This window comes from Saimiri boliviensis, chromosome 11 (genome assembly GCF_048565385.1).
Source record: "Saimiri boliviensis isolate mSaiBol1 chromosome 11, mSaiBol1.pri, whole genome shotgun sequence".
In the NCBI taxonomy this organism is placed as follows: domain Eukaryota; kingdom Metazoa; phylum Chordata; class Mammalia; order Primates; family Cebidae; genus Saimiri; species Saimiri boliviensis.
This window is the reverse complement of record NC_133459.1, coordinates 19,727,316-19,741,553: the sequence shown is the minus strand read 5'-3', so window position 1 is coordinate 19,741,553 and position 14,238 is coordinate 19,727,316. Positions and strand designations below refer to the sequence as shown.

Below are 14,238 nucleotides of genomic sequence, written 5' to 3'. Positions count from 1 at the left end.
GTGCTTCGGGCACCATCCAGCCCTCCTTTTGCCCAAACCACACCCCTGTCATGCTGCCCACAGTGGGCAGTGAAGACAGAAGGAGGCTGTGGCCCCAGAGGTCCCACGCAGCTCCTTTTCCTGCAGGCTTTGGCCTTTCCCCTCATCCTTTCAGGCAGACAACCAGCCAGGTCCCTGGTCTCAAGAGCCTTTAATTGAGGAGAAAGAACAAGTTCCCAAATCACTCTGAAATAAGGTAGAAAATGCTACGTGCTAACCTGGGGATGAGCTCCATAGTCATCCTGGCCATGAGTGTGTATCAGGGAAGGCTTCCCAGAAGAGGTGGCAACACTTGGTGTAATGCTTCCTAGATGCCAAACTTTGGACACATAAGAATGAGGAGGGGTTCACCTGTCCTTGAAGAGTTAATAGTCTGAGGGGCATGGTTTAATGAACAACCAATGCTGGCGGAACCCCACTGTCAGGATGGCACTGGGGCTCCAGGGTGGGGCGGGGTGGAGGGGGCTGCCCTTTCTTTGGGCCTCTGAGGGCAGGGTGGCTGGAATGCCCCAGACCTGTCTTGGTGGGCTGATAAGCCTAGGAATGGCTCCCTCCTCCCAACAGGGCTTCTGCAGACTTCCTGCGGGGAGGTGTAAACAGGGGAGCAAGTTTCTGGAGAACACTCAGGAAATCAGCTTGGTGAGGGTCTAACATCAGGGAGGTGGGGCTGGTTTCTGGGCCTTCTAAAGACCATAGAGTGATTGTATCAAAAGGGGATTAGGAACCATCCACTTCAAGGCCTCTGTTTTACAAGTGAGAAGACTGAGAGACAAAATGAGCATCTACTATGTGCCTGGCACTTCAGTGTAATCTCTGCTTCTCACACCCACCCCAGGGAGGAGGGTGAGCCCTATTGCTGAGGCTCAAAGGGCACTTAGGGAGTTAGGGACGGGAGCTAGACAGTGGCTCCCCAATTCCTCTAGATTATAGCTTCAGTCCCAAGCTGCCACTGAACTTGGCAGAAACTTAGCCTTTCTGGGAAAGCCCCCTGGGACAGGGATAGGACCTTCGAGCCAGTAGCCAGAGGTGCTGAAGCTAATTAGGGCTGGACCCTGGCCAGGCTAAAATGCTGGTTATTTATTGTTCACCTTTGCACAGCACTTGACGGTTAGACCTTTTCTTCCCCATTCACCTGCTGTTCTTGGAATCCCACTGCCGATGAGTGGCAGAGCTAGAACTTGAACTCAGGTCTTGTGACTCCCAGCCCAGCCCCCGAGATCCCCAGCTTCCCAGCTCAGATAACAACCCGTCCCTGTCTGGCACCACCTGTTCCCCTGGCCTGGGGCTCCAGTACCCCCCCACCCCCAACACCTGATGTCCTAGCCTTTCTGACCACATACCCCTCTAAGCAGGAGGAGCAGCCCCTGGCCCAGAAGCCTCCTCTCCCCATCCTCCTCTCACAAGCTCCCTTCCCTCCTTGGCTGGGAAGACCAGAGGGCGGGCCTGGGGCGGCAGCCAGGCGGAGTTAGGTTACAGTGTAAACACCGTCATGTCAATATTTACCTCTGCCTGGAACCAGAGTCTCCCACCTCCCTGCCTGGCTCCCTCCAGCTGCCCATCCAGCTGCATGTGGCTTGCTCCCAGGCTCTGATCTGGTTATTGAAAGCAAGGCCAGGGTGAAGACCTGGCTTCCAGCCCAGGCTCTGCCACTAACCCTTCTTGTTGTGCTCCTGAACCTCAGTCTTCCCATCTGTAAAATGACATGGCTGGAGCAGACCGACTCCAGGGCCATCTTCAGTAATGACATGTAGGATGACAAGTATAATACTCTGGTTCAGAGGACAGACTTGAAATTTGAGCAAATCTGGGTTTGATTCGCAGCCCCACCACTTCCTCTGTGAGACTCAGGGCAAGGCACCTAACCCCTTTGAGCTCCAGTTACTTCCTCTGTAAAACAAGAGCCTCGTGGTACCCATTTTGGAGTTTGCTGGTAAGGATTCATGAGCTAATGTTTGCAGCACTTGGCACAGGATGAGGTTTGATTAAATGGTGGTGTGGTTATTCCAGATAAACATTTTATGATTCTCTGAATCCAGACACTGGGTTGCGTCACATGAAAACTGGAGCCAAGGGTGAGGACTCTAACCTCTAGTGCTCTTGGCTCTCTGGGGCCGCAGGCTGGGCTGGGAGTCCAGGGGTTGAGAAAGCTCCTTCGTCAACACCCCCCACCCACCCCCAGCAGCCTGGCCACTGGAGCTCCTTCTTATTGGGCAGAGGTCCAGGGCTGAAATGTCCTCAGAGATGTATGGCTGTGAGAGGGATGAGGGAGGGCAGAGGGAGTAGAAGGGGAAAGAAGGGCTCATTCCTCAGCAGCTCTTTCGCAGAAGCTCCGAGTCCACCACACACATGAGCTGTTCCTTCTAGCCCTGGAGAGGAGGGGGGCGAAGGGCGAGGACTGGTCGCTCCCAGGTGCCACATCTGAGCAGGCAATATGGGGAGGAGAGGGCAGGGAGGTACGGTCTGCCCGTGTAGCAGGAGTGGGCCTTGGAGACTGATGGGCCCAGGTTTAACCCTGGCATCCTCACTTTTTGCATTGTCACCTTGGACGCGTGTCACCTCTCCAAGCTTTACTTTTCTGTCCTTCATACGGCGCTCCTGGGCAGTGTTTTGCACAGTGGTTGGAAGAGCTCAGTCAGATCCTGTTTCAGAGCAGCCCAACTCAGGGCTGGCACATACAGGGGACTCAGTTGGTGTCACCTGCTGTTGTCATGACTGTTACGATGATGACACTGGGTGCCAGACTAGACCTCGTGAGGGCAGAGATTGTACATTTCTAAAAATCGTGATATGGTATAATTTACTTAAGTAACGTGTGCACATCTTGTACAGCTCACGTTTTACAGAGGCACACACTTGCATACTCGCGGGGTCAAAGTGTGAAACGTTCCCACAGTTCCCATGTGCCTCCTGCATCAGTCCCCTGCAGCAGGTGGCCACTGTCCCTCTAGTTCGGCCTGGTTTTGAGCTTTCTCTGCGTGGATTCATCCATGTGTACTCCTCTGTGCCTGCTTTCCTTCAGCGTTGGACAGCATGGAATGTTTGACATTTGCGTGTGTCACCTGAACCAGTATCTGCTCCTTTTTAGGCTGAGTCGTGCTGCATTGGGTGGATGTACATGTAAATGTCTGTGACTGACATTTGGGTTGATTCCAGCTTGAGGCTGCTGTGACATTCTCATATGTGTCTCTTTGCAGACCTAAGCACTCATTTCTCTGGGACACATACTTAGGAGTACAACTGCTGGGTCAGAGGGGCGATGTGTGTTTAACTTTCTTTTTTTCTTTTTTTTTTTTTGAGATGGAGTTTCACTCTTGTTGCCCAGGCTGGAGTGCAATAGCTGGATCTTGGCTCACTGCAACCTCTGCCTCCTGGGTTCAAGTGATTCTCCTGCTTCAGCCTCCCAAGTAGCTGGGATTGCAAGCACCTGCCACTACACCCAGCTAATTTTTTGTATTTTTAGTAAAGATGGGGTTTCACCATGTTGGTCAGGCTGGTCTTGAACTTTTGACCTCAGGTGATCAACCCATCTTGGCCTCCCAAAGTGCTGGGATTACACAGGTGTGAGCCACCGTATCGGCTGCACGTTTAACTTTGCTAGAACTGCCACACAGTTCTCCAAGGTAGGTGTTCCATTTTCAGACTGTATCCTTCACTTTGCTAATGGGCCCAAGCCCTGGCCTAGAATAGGCTCTCAATGGGGAAAAAAAATATATATATATATATAGTTTATATATACAATATATATTTTAATATATTTAAAAAATACATACATATATATATATATATATATATATATATATTTTTTTTTTTTTTTTTTTCTTTTAGACAGAGTCTCGTTCTGTCGTCCAGGCTGGAGTACAGTGATGCAGTCCTGGCTCACTGTAATCTCTGCTGTCCAGGTTCAAGTGATTCTCCTGCCTCGGCCTCCCGAGTAGCTGAGATTACTGCTGCACGCCACTACACCTGGCTAATTCTTGTATTTTTAGTAAAGATGGGGTTTCACCATGTTGGTCAGGTTGGTCTCAAACTCCTGACCTCAGGTGAATGCCCACCTTGACATCCCAAAGTGCTGGAATTACAGGTGTGAGCCACCACGCCCAACCTCAGTGAATGCTTTTTGTGTTTGAGACAGGGTCTCTTGCTCTCTCATGCAGTGGCATGAATGCAGCTCTCTGCAGCCTTGAACTTCTGGGATCAAGTGCTCTTCCCACCTCAGCCTCCTGAGTAGCTGGGACCACAAGTGTGCACCACCACACCAGGCTAATATTTTGATTTTTTGTAGAGACAAGGTCTCACTATGATGCCAAGGCTGGTATGGAACTCCTGGGCTTGAGTGATCTACCTGCCTTGGTCTTCCATGGTGCTGGGATTACAGGTATGAGCCGATGCCTGTCTAAGTCAGTGGTTTTTGAAAGAAGGAAGAAATTTGAGTCCTTTCTTTGTCTTAATGCCCTAGATTCTCTCTGTGGCCCTGCCTCTGCCCCCAGGGCCTAGCAGCTCTGAGCTGGCACCCTGCCCACAGCCTGGGCTTTGGGCTTCACCTGCTGTTCTGCAGGGTAGGGAAGGGGCCCCGGCCCTGGAGACCCACTGATTGGCTATGTGACTTCAGGCAAGTCCCTTCCCTCCCTTGTCCTCACGTTCTCACTTTCCCCTTCCGTCAAGCACTGGGCTGGTGGAAGCTTCCCGAAAGCTTCCCCAGCTCCTCATGTCTGTGATCTCCCTCATTAGGGAGGCTTTGCTTCCGGTGTTTGGTGGCTCTTCACCCCCAGGATCTCAGGTACCCCAGGCAGGGGCCCCAGCTAGACCGTTTGGGAAAGCTGATGGGCCCCTCATTAAAGCCTCATTGCAACTCTGTCCTCCCTGGGTGAGAGCTCCCCAGAGTGGGCCCCCAGCCATGAGAGCCCCACCACAGAGGCTTGGCAGTGAAAGCCTTGGCATTGGGTCGCCCTGGGTCTGAACCCTGCTACTCCCAGGCTCTGGGACTTTGGGCGGCTCACCTCACCTCCCAGAACTGCAGCGTTGTGAGGACCAAAGGAGGTCCTGCCTCGTTGTGGGAACAGAAGGGAATGGGGCAGCCACATCCCTGCCCCTAAGGAGCTGGAGGCCAAACAGGCAAAGCCACCCACCAGAAGGATCGCTCCTAGAGAGGAGAGGAGAGAAAACAGGGCCAGGTGGTGGAGAGCGGCTGCGAGGGGAGGGGGCTGCTCTAGAGGAGTGGCCAGAAAGGAGGTGGCGTCCAGGCTGGGACCTGAAGGTCGAGGATGGGCAGCCGGGCAACGAGGGGGAGATGAGGGTTCCCAGCAGCCGGAACACCAAGTTTGGTGCATGTAGCGGGTGAACGCTTGTATGGGTGGGCAGAGGCAGTGGAGGGCGGAGGGAAGGCCGGGGAGAGGCGGGCCTGGAGGGGGTAGGCCATGGACAGCCTTGTCGGTGGGGCAGGGGTCAGCATTTCGTTCTAAGAGTGGTGGGAAGCCACTGGAGGGCCCCACGTGGCGGGGCACTGGGTTTGGTTTCTGTTTGGAAAGGCCCTGGCTGCTGTGTGGAGCGTGGACTGTAGGGGGCAGGAGGGAGGCAGGAGCATGGGCCTCAGGATATTCGTCCATCCTGAGGGTGAGGACGCTTAGGTTTCTGCAGGATCTGGGATTTGAACAGCTGCTTCAGGGCTGGGAGAGAGGTAGCCAGGCAGCCCAGATGCTTTGAGGCCTTGCTGGCAGCAGAGCACAGGGGGCAAAAGTTGCCCATGGAGCCAGACAGACCTGTCTGAACCTCCATTTGAACTCAGCCGTGCAGGGTGGGCTTGGAATTCTTCCAGAGTGACCAGTTCCCACCATCCCAGCCCCTGGGGACCCAGAGAAACAGAGCCAGAGGGCATCGAGCTGGAGCCTGCCTCCCTGGCTTCCGCACACCCTGCCTGCCGAGAAGTGAGGGCGGAGGAAGTGACTGACAGGGATGCCCAGCCCCTCCGCCCCAGGGCTGCCGTTCCCACACCGAGGCTGGAGGGAATCCTGTGGCTTTGTGGTTCCTTGTGTCCTGGGCTGGTCTGGGGTGGAAGATGGCCATAGGCGGGACTTCGTCTTCCTTTGCCCGTGAGGGTTCAGTGGGGGTTACTCGGCATCCCGCTGGGCTTCCGGTGTGGCGGGTGGGGTGGTGGAGGGGAGGGCAAGAGTGCACAGAGTCACAGGAGGTGGAACTTGGATGTCATCGAGGCCAACTTCCTCATTGGGCAGACGAAGGCTCAGAAAGGGAAAGAGACTTACCTGAGGCCATATAGCAAGCTAGAGGCAGGACTTAGACTCTGATTCCAGACTCTTCATCCAGCACTCTTCCTAGGTAAGATGGAGGTATGGAGGTTTTGGAGCCAGACAGATGTGGGTTCTAGTCCCAGCTCTGTCACTTAGTCCCAGCTGGGTGACCTTTGGTGAGTGACCATCTCTGAGCCTCGGTTTTCTCTTCTATGCAATGGGATGATGGTAGCACCTTTCTCATTGTGATGTTGTGAAACATGGCTGATAATTTATGACAGATTGTGAAGCTCATAGGATGGCACACGGAGTTGGTCCTTGGGAGGTGGCTGTTACTACAGTTGTGGCTCTGTCATTCTTTTTGTTTGTTTGTTTGAGACGGAGTCTGGCTCTATTGCCCAGGTTGGAGTGCAGTGGCGCGATCTTGGCTCACTACAACCTCCACTCCTGGGTTCAAGCAATTCTCCTTCCTTGGCCTCCCAAGAAGTTGGGATTACAGGCAGGTGCCACCGTGTCTGGCTAATTTTTGTATTTTTAGTAGAGATGGAGTTTCACCATGTTGGCCAGGCTATTCTCGAACTCCTGACCTCAAGTAATTTGCCTCCCTTGGCCTCCCAAAGTGTTGGGATTATGGGCATGAGCTACTGTGCCCGGCCTGTGGCTCTGTCATTCTAACATCCTGAAGCACTGGAAAGCGTGGCTGCGTGCCGGCCCTCACGTACGCTGTTTTCCGATGAACACAGTTAGTCAGAGAATATGAGAATCTCTCTGCTGCTTATTTTTATTTCCCCATTATATTTGAGAGACCCCTTATCCAGGCCCTAAATTGCCACTACCACCCTAACACACACACACACACACACACACACACACACACACACACACACACACGGCTCAGGTGGGCTGGAGCTTTGCTATCTGCCTCCAGCCCAAATTGGGTTGGGGGAGGTGGAGGCACAGACAGGCACTAAGTGCAGCCCCAGGTGAAAAGCTGGGTGGCTCCCTGCCTTCTGCACCGATGGCTACCACGCACCACCAGTACCTGTTTGTTCAGCGTGACGTAGTGGTTAAGACGAGGGGCCATGGGATTAACTTGAGCTCGAACCCTGGATCTGCTGCTAAACTGTCACGGAGGACTTTTAGCAAGCGTGTCTTCCTCTCTGAGCTTTGGATTTCCCATCTGTGAAGGGAGGATAACAGTCCCTCCCAGGACGATGGCAAATGTTCAGAGAAGCACTCGCATGCATGGCGCATATTTGGTGCTAGACTCAAAGAATTGGATAGCACTAATATTCTAACAGTGTTGACACATGTCCTGAATTCTTTAGGTCTGTTCCTCTTTCCATAGCTGTTCTTAGAAACTTTCTTCCCCATCCGCCCACCCCATCCCCATCCTGTGTTTCCGCAGCCCCCTTCCGTCTAACTCCCCCCCTAACTGCCTTCTCACAGGGTCGCCTTGGACTGAAATCTTTCTCTCCTTCCACTGCCCACTCCTCACCTCCCTTCTCCTCCTTTCTCCTCCCCACTTCCCTCCACAGATCAAGAGTTCAAGCTCTGACCCAGCCTGCCTGGGTTTGGGTCTCAGCTCTGCCATTTACCAGAGCTGCCTGAGGCAAAGTATTTAATTCTTAGCCTCTATTTCTGCATAAGTAAAATGGGAATAATGAGAGTGCCAAAGTTAGAGAGTTGTTTAAATGAGCGACCAGATTCTTGTAAAGTGCTAGGATCAGTGCCTGCCCTACAGCAAGTGCCTAATAAATGTCACCTGATTTATTACTAGACAGGGTTTTGCTGGAGCAGAGCCCCTGCCTTTTCATTCTCTGCGTTCCCAGCGCCTGGCAAGGATGGGATTGGAAGGGATGCAGGCTCTCTAGGGGTTTGCACCATGACATTGGAGAGTTGCTTTCCCAGTAAAGCAGGCTCCCCAGAAAGGCTGCTTGGGGACTCGGGCCACGTCTTAAGCTTGTCTTCCCCTCTGAGCTTTGGATTTTTCCCACAACCCTGCTGTACACCACTGGGTGCTGGGGATGGGGTTGGAGAGGGGGCAGTGAGGCTGCTCTTAGTGAGCTCAAATCCATGGAGGAAAGTTGGGCAAACTGACTCCAATACTATCAGAGAATGATCAGCCCAGGGCTGGCAAGTTGCTTCTGAAGAGCCTTCTAGGACTGGTGATGTTTGATGTTTCCTTGTGGGGAGTGACATCATGGCGACTTCCGGCCGCGTTAGGACTTTATGCTGTCGTCCTCTGTTCTTTCCTACCCACAGCGTTTACCAGTCGTAGCTGTCATGTGATAATAATAGCGTTTATTGAGTTTGCTGTGTGCCAGATGTAGCACTAAATACGTTATGTTACAAATTTAATTAATCTTCACATCAACCCTATGAGGGACTTAATATCATTATTCCTGTTTTGTAGGTGGGAAAACTGAGGCACAGAGAGGTAATCTGTCTCTCTTCTCAGTCAGTAACTGGCAGAGCTAGAGTTGAACTGGGCAGTTTTGGCTACAGAGTCCACTTTCTTTCTTTCTTTCTTTCTTTTTTTTTACCGGAGTCTCACTCTGTCACCCAGCCTGGAATTAGATGGCACCATCGTGGCTCACTGCAACCTTAACCTCCCAGACTGGGGCAATCCTCCCACCTCAGCCTCTTGAGTAACTGAGACTACAAGCATGCACCACCACACCTGGTTACTTGTTTAAGTTTTTTGTAGAGACAGGGTCTCACTATGTTGCCTAGGCTGGTCTCAGACTTAGGGCTCAAGCCATCCTCCTGCCGTGGACTCCCAAAGTTTGGGATTACAGGCGTGAGCCACCTGCCTGGCTGAATCCACCTTGTGCTTCCTCCGTTAACTGACTGCTACCAGCTGGTCGTAGTCCTTGTGACCAGCCAGCCTCATGGACTCTGAGCGCTTCACCCTCCATGAGGGTCCTTTGCAGCAGCCATCAAAAGTGAAGAAATTAATCTCAGGTCTTCCTGCGTGGCCTGCCTTCAGCATCAGCACCGGGGTGAGGAGATATGGACCTTCAAGGAAGTGGGTGTGGAAATTGAAGGCCCAGAAAAGAGAGGACCTGAGTCAGAGGGAAGAAGAAGGATTAGCATAGGAAGCATTTAACGGGGAGAGAAAGGAAACTCAGAAGGCTGAGAAAGTTGGAATTCAAACTAAACCAACATTTGCTGAGTATATTTCCTGTGCCAGGCATGGCGGAGTCTGGGCCTGCCAGGAGCTCCCAGGCCTGTGGGGGAGATAAACAAATCAGCAGGTGAATTGCTGAATAGTATTTGGTTGAGTACGGCCAGGCGTGGTAGCTCACGCCTGTAATCCCAGAACTTTGGGAGGCAGAAGTGGGTAGTTCACTTGAGGCCGGGAATTCAAGACCAGTCTGGCCAACATGAAAAAAACCCCATCTCTACTAAAAATACAAAACAATTAGTTGTGCATGGTGGCACGTGCCTGTGGTCTCAGCTACTCAGGAGGCTGCGAATCGCTTGAACCCGGGAGGCAGAGGTTGCAGTGGCTCCAGCCTGAGCAACAGAGGGACACTCTGTTTCAAAAAAAAAAAAAAAAAAAAAAAAGTATTTGGTGAGTATGTGGGCAGGGAGAAGGCCCCAGAGGAATAGATCACTAACTTGGCCCAGGGAGCTAATGTTTGAGTTGGGTCTTGAAGGCTGAGTAGGAGTTTGCCAGCTAGGAAAAGCTAATAGTAGCAGAGCCAGAATTTAAACCTGAACAGTGTGGCTCCAGAGTCTGTGTTCTTGCCTACTGTGGCATGCTTGGCCCTACTGCCCTCCAAGGCCTAGCCTTGGGAGATGAGACCCTCTGGGTCCTGGGTCACTCCATGCGAGCCCTGAACAACCACCGGCCAATTTCCCATCCAATTCTTGCTTTTGCTCTTTAGAAACTCCTGCTTTCTCCCGCTTCTGCAAGGGTGGTTGGTAGTTGACTAGCCTTGCAGGGAGGCTCTGTCCCTCTAGGTGACTAGGATTTGTGGTGTCCTGAGAAGGGTACACAGATTCCACCCCAGTTCTCCTGTGGCAGGTAGGAGGCACAGAGAGACAGAGAAGCATTTCCTGTTTTGTTTTTCTAGTTTGCCCTGAGCACATGAACTGTGCTTTGCATAAGGCACCTCCTCAGATCATTGTAACAACCCTGGCAGGTAGAGGTAATTTACTGCCATTTTAAGCAAGAGGAAGGTGACTCACAAGAGGTTGAGCCGTGTGTCCAAGGTCACACAGCTAAGCCAGTAAGTAGAGGGACTGGAATTTGCACCTCAATCTAACTGCAAGGCCCATGCTGGTGACTCTTGTTTTTAAGCCATCAGGAAGAACACCAGGTTCTGAAGGCCATGCACCTTCTCGGTGACTCTCACCTCTGTGCTGGTGATCAGGACACCAGGAATTACAAGTTAGCCGTGGCAAGCGCAAGGTTGCATTGACTTGAGTGCTTCTCAACCAGAATGTGCATGAGAATCAGCAGGAATGCTGGTTACAAATGCGAGTTTCATTGCCCTCATCCTAGAGGTTCTACCTCAGTTAAGTATGGGGGAGGGTCCAGGAACCTACATTTCCGGCAGACTGCCTGATTCCAATGCTGGTGGACCATAGAACATGCTAGAAATCCTAATTTTTTTTTTTTTGGAGACGGAGTTTCGCTCTTGCTACCCAGGTTGGAGTGCAATGGCGCGATCTCGGCTCACCGCAACCTCCGCCTCCTGGATTCAAGCAGTTCTCCTGCCTCAGCTTCCCGAGCTGGGATTACAGGCAGGTGCCACCACGCCCAGCTAATTTTTGTATTTTTAGGAGAGACGGGGTTTCACCATGTTGACCAGGATGGTCTCGATCTTCACCTCTTGATCCTCCCGCCTCGGCCTCCCAAAGTGCTGGGATTACAGGCGTGAGCCACCACGCCCGGCCTAGAAATCCTAATTTATTACGTGTATTTTCTGGGCCCAACACTATCCTGGGTACTGTATTTGGTCACTTCAGCCATCAGATATCGCCTGGTTGGGGAAATGGATGCAAAGGGAGGTGAGAGTCTAGAGAGAAATCCCCACCAGTCATGATGAACAGCCAGCATGTTCAAAGCATTAATTCAACCTTTGGATCAACTGGATGAGGAAACCGAGGCTCAGAGAGGAGGCACCTTGCCCAAAGCTTGTCGTGGCAGAGCTGCAATTAGAAAGCAGACTCCTCAGCTGCTGAGGCCTGTGTTCTTCCTAAGCCCCCACTACCCCCACATGGTTGCTTTTGCACACTCCCACACAGAGATTCTTTTTTTTTTTTTGAGATGGAGTTTCACTCATGTTACCCAGGCTGGAGTGCAGTGACATGATCTCAGCTCAGTGCAACCTCTGCCTCCCAGGTTCAAGTGATTCTCCTTCCGCAGCCTCCCAGTTGCTGGGATCACAGGCGCGCACCACCACACCTGGCTAATTTTTTGTATTTTTAGTAGAGACGGGGTTTCACCATGTTGGCCAGGCTGGTCTTGAACTCCTGACCTCAGGTGATCCTCCCGCCTCAGCCTCCCAAAGTGCTGGGATGACAGGCGTGAGCCACCATGCCTGGACTACACACAGATTCTTAGGGCATCTGCCAAATACCACCACAGGTAAATGTGGGATGATCAATGGTGGCAATAGCTACCATTTTCTGAGCACCTGCTATGTGCTGGCCACACCGTCTAGAATGGTCAGCAAGCAGGCATGGTTTTGGATAATTGCACAGATCTCTAATTATGAGCAGGTTGCTATGGGAGTTTCTGTCAGAGGAGCCATTCCCGGCAGAGAGTAGGAGCAGGGAAGATGTCCTTGAGGAAGAATGATTTGAGAAGAGATCTGAAGGATGTGTTAAGTGTTAACCAGGCAAAGAAATGTATAGAAGAAGATTCTAGGCTGTGAGAACAGCACGTGCAAAGGCCCTGGGGTGCGTGACCTACAGCAGCAGTCCCCAGCCTTTTTTGGCACCAGCCTTCGTGGAAGACAATTTTTCCATAGACAGGGTAGGCGGAATGGTTTCCCTTATGAGCATCTAACTAAGCCAGTACATGAAACAGTTCCGCTGCAGTTCATCAGGCTTAGATTCTCATAAAAAATACACAACCTAGATCCCTGGCATGTGCTGTTCACAATAGGGTTTGCGTTCCTATGAGAATCTAATGCCATGCTGATCCGACCGAAGGCAGAGCTTAGGCGGGAATGTTCACCCACAGCTCACCTCAACAGGCCCTGGACTGGCACTGGTCTGAGGCCCAGGGTGTTGGGGACCCCTGACATAACTGCAGACCAGGTGACATAACTGCAGACCAGGTGAGGCTTTATTTTCTTCTATACCAAAGACTCCATTTGTGCCCTCAAAATAAGAAAAGGCAAAAATATGTAATGAGTAAGGTGGGGGATCTCCCGGCTCTGGAAGGGGTGTCAGCAGGGAGCTAAGAGGATCCAACTTGGCTTGAGCAGGGAGGGCAAGTGTGGCATCGGAAGATGGTGGCTTTGCCTGGGCCAGTGGTAGTGGCGAAGGAGAGGCAGACAGAGAAACTAGTAGAGTGGGCGGGGCCTGGTGATGGATTGGAGTGGGTCAGGGGATCAGCTCATTGCTTTGACAAATGAGAACATAGAGCCCAGAAAGATTGCGTGAGCTGCCAGAGTCACACATCACACAGCCCAAGCGTCAGCCCAGATGCTGAGCTGGAGCCTCCCATCCCAGGGCCTTCCAGCCAAACTCGGACTCGGGGCCTCAGATTCCTGGCAGCTGCTCTGGCATCGTCCTTCTTCCCAGCCTCCTGGTGGCTGCGCCCCTCCCCATGCCCCTGCTCCCTGCAGAGTCTGGCAGCTTCAAGGGAGTGGGGTGCTTTGAAGCGTCTACAGGGAGGGCAGCTCTGTGACCTCCAAATTCTTTCCGTGTGACCGGTGCGACCCCAGTGAGACCAGGGCCCTCGGGACTCTGTCCTCCCCAGGCTTTGACAGAGTCCACAGAGGTGGGGTTCGGGGCCAGAGCCACTGTGCACACATAGCCCCTCACTGGAGAGTGGGGTATTCCCAGGAATCCGAGGTGATGCCCCTGCTTTGAAGAGAAAGAAGGCGTAGGAACCAAAGCTTGGGGAGACCCTCTCTGTGCCCAGTGGGCTCTTCCCAGCAGTGGGGAGCTGCTCCCCCATCCAGGCTCTGGAACTGCAGCCTGCTGGCTGCCGCCTTAGGATTTCTGTTTTCTTCCCCGAGGTCACCCTAGTTGACACCTAAGACCTCTGAGGTGCTGCTCAGTTAAATGGGTTCTTAGCTCTGCAGGCCTCGCCCCGTCTCCCTGCCCTGCTCTAAACCACCCCCTTCCTGAGACCTGAGATCATCATAACTCCCTGTTACGAACCTCATCTCCTTGCACCTGAGCCCCCATTTCCCTTAAGATTTGGATCTTTCTTTGGGGTTCAGGCTCCCCTTTTTCTTACTAGGTTCTAGGGCCTGCTCCCCACTTAGCCACCTTCTCCTCCCTGGTAATTGCCCTTAGACCTTGGACCTGGGTCTGATCCCTCTCTGGGGACTGAAGGCCCTGCTGTCTTAGAGACCAGCACCCCCAACAGCAGACCCCACAGTCTAACCCCCAGGGGCTTCACCCTTCTCAGCCTGACACACAGTAGGTGCTCAAGAGACAAGTTTGGTCTTGCCACCTGCTCTCCCAGCCCTCCCCCTTTGTGGCCCCTCCTGCACCTCCCCGCCCTCCCCCGCGTGGGTATTTTTGCTCAGGGAGCTCGTGCTGTGTGGCAGCCGAGCCTGGGAAGCAGCTATTGTTGGCTGAGAACGTGGGGCGGCAGAAGGGTGGGGGCTGAGAGGAGGCAGGAAACAGGCTCATAGGTCCAGGCCCAGCCCCCTGGTCCCCACACCTCAGTGGGTCCAGGTGAGGCCATTTTAGGACAAGCCGAAGAAAACCCTCTTCCTGCAGCCAGGAGCTCCGTTGTGGAAATCACAGTACT

The 14,238-nt window shown here is 52.8% G+C and overlaps 1 protein-coding gene across 3 annotated transcripts in view; it reads left to right on the top strand.

Moving 5' to 3' along the window:
• ECE1 (endothelin converting enzyme 1) overlaps positions 1-14,238 on the top strand; it is a 132,185-nt gene that overhangs the window by 6,636 nt on the left and 111,311 nt on the right. Inside the window, exon 1 of one of the 3 annotated variants that reach the window (XM_074380230.1) lies at positions 6,207-6,369. The exons of the other annotated variants lie outside the window; for them this stretch is intronic. The gene's annotated coding sequence lies outside the window, so the exon portion shown is untranslated. Of the gene's footprint in view, positions 1-6,206; positions 6,370-14,238 lie in introns of those variants that run through there. 3 annotated transcript variants of the gene reach the window in all.